The sequence below is a fragment of the Felis catus genome, chromosome X (genome assembly GCF_018350175.1).
Source record: "Felis catus isolate Fca126 chromosome X, F.catus_Fca126_mat1.0, whole genome shotgun sequence".
In the NCBI taxonomy this organism is placed as follows: domain Eukaryota; kingdom Metazoa; phylum Chordata; class Mammalia; order Carnivora; family Felidae; genus Felis; species Felis catus.
This window is the reverse complement of record NC_058386.1, coordinates 124811471-124816592: the sequence shown is the minus strand read 5'-3', so window position 1 is coordinate 124816592 and position 5122 is coordinate 124811471.

Below are 5122 nucleotides of genomic sequence, written 5' to 3'. Positions count from 1 at the left end.
ACCGCTCCTGGTTGCGACTGGACTCTGAGCCTGGATTCCAGCTGGCTCCGCCCACTCCGACGGCAACACTGACCGAACCAATCCAGTGGGGGCCTGGAGCCGCACAAAAAGGCGCGCGCTGACGCCTCCGCCCTCACCCCGCGCGCAGCCCGGCCCCCCCGCCCCTTCAGGCCTCTGCAGTTGTCCCCCGGCCAGCTTCAGACACAGACAGGGGCGGGGCCAGGCCGGGAGAGGAGGACGGGATCCGGCTGCTGGGGACGGGACACAGATCCTTGACTTTGGGCACCCAGTGGGTCTTGCTCTTCCTATCTGCAAAAATGCAAAGTGTACGTTTCTTTTGGAATAGCGTGTACTCAGAGTTTGTTTGTAGTTGTTTTTGCTGTTTTTTTGCGGTGGCTGGAGTGAGGTGATTTGAATGCCTTGACTGAATTTGCATTCTGAAAGAGCTGCACACATTTGGACATCAAAAAATGTCTGATGCTCATTCCCAAACCCTTGACCCACATAATCCCACGTGCTTTTCTTCTTAGTGGGGTGGAAGGGGATCACAGGTGGGTTTTATGACAGAGCTCTGACCATGCAGGATTGGAAATTGGATTACATCAGGCTGGAAATTGGATTCCAGGAGCCCAAGACTTTTCTTAAAGACTTTAGTATCTCAGCGTGCTGTTGATACCAAGTTCAGGTCCCTGGGACAAAGCTCAGGGAACAGGAAGCGTTCACCAATCTGGATAACCTGGATCACTCTGAGACGTGACTCTGTCCCATAGCCAGGGCATACAGAGTTGAAGTGAGGGTCCAGGGCTGACACCTTGGAAGGGGAAAGAAAGCAAAGGCCAGTATTTCAGATGTTGAAGGGAGTTAGCCTTTGAAGAGCAGTCCACTTCAATGCTTTTGCATTCTGGCCCCATCACATGGAAAAACCTGAAATTTTGACTAGAGGGCTCTTATTCTTCCTACTACCTCAAACACTGTCCTATGAAACGAAAGGATGTCAGAGGATAAGGAAATTTTGCCACTTAATCCCCTCTGTCTTTCCTATCTTTGACGCATGACAAGTTCAGAAAGACGTCCCTCAAGCCCATGGCCCAGATGGGCAATCAACAAATAGACCTCAGTCACATTCACAAACACTGAACTTCCTAAGGCATGCCATTGAGAAGGGTTGCAATGAAAATGAAATTCAAGGTCACTGTTGGTTAGCTAGAACGTTCGCACAGAAATACGGCCCTCTTCCACTTTCCCTCAGTATTTGGTGAAGTGGGTTGGAATTGCTTGTGCCCAGCAAACCTTCAGTTGCCTGGTTGGCTGAGTGTTTCACACAGCTAAGGGTAATTTAACTCTTTATCCCTGCTTTCTTAACCATTTTAGAATCAAACTTTTAAATAATGTGTCTCATAGTTCCCTGCCTTCTTTTAAGAGCAGAGCACCCTCACACCTTATCCCCTCTTTTCCTTGCCATTGCAGCAAATGCTCTCCTTTCCACATGGGTGCATAAATAAAAAAGGATGGTGGGATCCATATGTCACTATCAGATACAGAAGTGGATCCTATTGTCTAGAGACAATCCTTGGTTGATAAAAATGGAAGAGCCATTCCAGGTCATTTTGTTCAACCATCTGGATTGTAATATAGGGAAACTGAGGCCCAGAGAAGGAAAAGGGATGGCCTGTGGTCAAATAACAGTAGAGGCCCAAACTAGAATCCCTGTTTCCAGGTTTGCCCACTTCCAAATATGTTGTTTTGTTTTGTTTTGTTTTGTTTTGTTTTGTTTTGGTGTGATTCAACTTTGACTGGATGTTCAGGCAATCACCAGCAGATGGGAGTAGATTTATTTAGATGCAGGATGTTCACAGCACTCTGGAATCAAATTCCATAGGCAGTCAGTCCCTCAGCTTTCATGGAGAACAAGACTAAAGCTTGAAGTTTTACTCCTAGTTGCCCTTGTGGCTGTGAAGATTGAAAAAAAGTTGATGATGATAAATTCACTTGCAGACTTTACATCCCAGAAAGCCTCCCCAAACTTCTGCTCTCCCTAGAGGTAATGCTTGGTTTAAATTTCTAACTCACAAGACAAATAGCCTGAAAAGCAACAAGAAATACAAAAATGCCACAATAAGTGGTACTAGTTGAATTTTGTTTAGTTAATTTATTACAATGTCCATAAATATACAGATTGAACAGACTTAAACCTGAATATGGGATCGTAGTGTAGGGGAAAGAGCACTGACCTGGAAGTTAGGCCATCTGTGTTGTTCTGGACCCAGGTCTGCCACACAACAGTGAATGTTCCAGTTCGACTGGAGTGGAGGGTAAGTTTAGAGTAAGACAAGAGGTAAGAGAGGTAAAAGGCAAGAGATTAGGCAGAACCTACCATAGTGAACACCATGCACTCAGTGTACAGTAAATAAATGAAGCAAGAAAGAGAGATTTTCACCTAATTGTATGAAATAAGGAATTTGATGTTTATTTTAGAATCAACATTGAGCTTTTGAAGGGTTTGTGCAAGGAAATGATTCAATGAGAATGGTACCTTGGAAGAATCCCAGGTTACTTTGTGAAGGAGGAATTGGAGGGTAATGAGAGCAGTTAGGAGGGTATTGTATACCCCTGCTTCTGGTAATGTCAGTTTAGGTAATTTGAGCTAACTGTCCCAGTGAAGACAAGTAAATAAACTCGATAAGATATAAGAAGAAAAAGCTAAAAATAATGAGCTTAATCTTTTCAAAATTCCAATGGCATTTTTCGTGGAAATAGAAAAAAAATCCTGAAATTTATACAGAACTACAAAAGACCCCAAATAGCTAAAGCAATCCTGAGAAAGAAGAACAAAAGTGGAGGCATCATAATTCCTGATTTTTAAACTTTAGTACAAAGATATAGCAATTGAAACAGTATTATTGGTATTAAAAACAGATACATACAGGAGTGCCTGGGTGGCTCAGTCGGTTAAGCATCTGACTTCAACTCAGGTCACAATCTCACAGTTCATGGGTTTGAGCCCTGCGTTGGGCTCTGTGCTGACAGCTCAAAGCCTGGAGTCTGCTTTGGATTTTGTCTCCCCCTCTCTCTCTCTGCCTCTCCCCTGCTCACTTTCTCTCTGTCTCTCTTTATCTCTCAAGAATAAATGAACATAAAAAAATAGATACATAGACCAATGGAACAGAATTGAGAGCCCAGAGAAAAGCTATTGCATATATAGTCAACTAATATTTGACAAGAAAGCCAGGAAGACTTAATGGAAAAATTGGATAACCACATGCAAAAAAATGAAATTGTACCCCATTTTACACCACTGATAACTTGAAATGAAATACTTTATTATAATATCTGAAACTGTAAAACTACTAGAAGAAAACACAGAGAAAAAGCTCTTTGGGGGGTGCTGGGGTGGCTCAGTTAGTTAAGCGTCCAACTCTTATATTGGTTCAGGTCATGGTCTCAGGGTTATGAGATTGAGCCCCGTGTTGGGCTCCATGCTGAGCATGGAGACTGCTTGGGATTCTCTCTCTCTCCCTCTCTCTCTGCCTCTCCTCCACTTGTACTCTCTCTCTCTCTAAAATAAATAAATAAACTTTAAAAATAGCTCTTTGGTATTGGTCTTGGCAACTACTTTTTGGATATGACACCAAAATTATAAGCAAAAAACCCCAAAAATCAGCACGTGGGACTGTATCAAACTAAAAAGTTTTTTCACAGCAAAAGAAACAATAAGCAAGATAAAAAGGCAACCTATAGAATGGAAGAAAATATTTGCAAACCACAAACCTGATAAGTGGTTAATATCCAAAATAAGGAACTCATACAAGTCAGTAGCAAAGCAAAACAAAACCCAAACCCAAACCCAAGCCAAATCAAACAAACAAAAAACCAAATAAATAAACAACAACAAAAAAACAACCACAAATAATCCAATTAGAAAAAGGACAGAGGAACTAAATTAATATTTTCCCAAGAAGGCATACAGATAGCCAAATGGTACATGAAAAGGTGTTCAATATTACTCTTCATCGGGGAAATGAAAATCAAAACCACAATGAGATATCACCTCATACCTGCTAGAATGGCTAGTATCAAAAAGACAAACGATAAGAAATGTTGGTGAGTCTGTAGAGAAAAGAGAACCCTATGACTGCTGGTGGGAATATATGTTGCTGCAGTCACTATGGAAAACAGTATTGAAGTTCCTAAAAAAATTAAAAACCGAACTACCATATAATCCAGTAATGCTGATTCTGGATATATATTTGAAGGAGTTTTAATTCAGGATTTCAAAGAGATATCAGTATTTCTGTGTTCATTGCAACATTATTTATAATAGCCAAGACATAGAAAAAACATAGGTGTTCATTAATAGATGAATGGATAAATAAGACATGATATATATATATATACACACACACATACCCACACAATGGAATATTATTCAACCATAAAAAGAAGAAAATCTTGTCATTTGCAACAACATGGGTGGACCTTGAGAGCAGTATGCTACGTGAAATAAGTCAGAGAAAAACAAATTTTGTATATTCTCACATGTGGGATCTAAAAAAGCCAAACTTAAAGAAATAGAGAGCAGAATAGTGGTTGCCAGGGACTGGGGTTGTGGGAAATGGGGAGAGTTTGGTCAAAGGATACAAACTTCCAGCCATGAGATGAATATGCTCTGGGGATGTAATGTACAGCATGATGACTATAATTAATAACAATATATACTTGGAAGATCTTACAAGTTATCAACACACAAAGAAAGGTAATTATGTGAGGGGACAGAGATGTTAACTAATCTTATTGTGGTAATCATTTCACTATATATATATATATATATATATATATACATATATATGTGTGTGTATATATGTACATATATGTGTGTATATGTACATATATACATATATGTATATATGTATATGTACATATATACACATATATATACATATATATGTATATATGTATATATATGTGTGTATATATATATATATCAAATCATCATGCTGTACACTTTTTTTGAGAGACAGAGAGAGACAGACCACAAGTGGGGGAGGGGCAGAGAGAGAGGGAGACACAATCTGAAGCTGGCTCCAGGCTCTGAGGTGTTAGCACAGGGCCTGACGTGGGACTT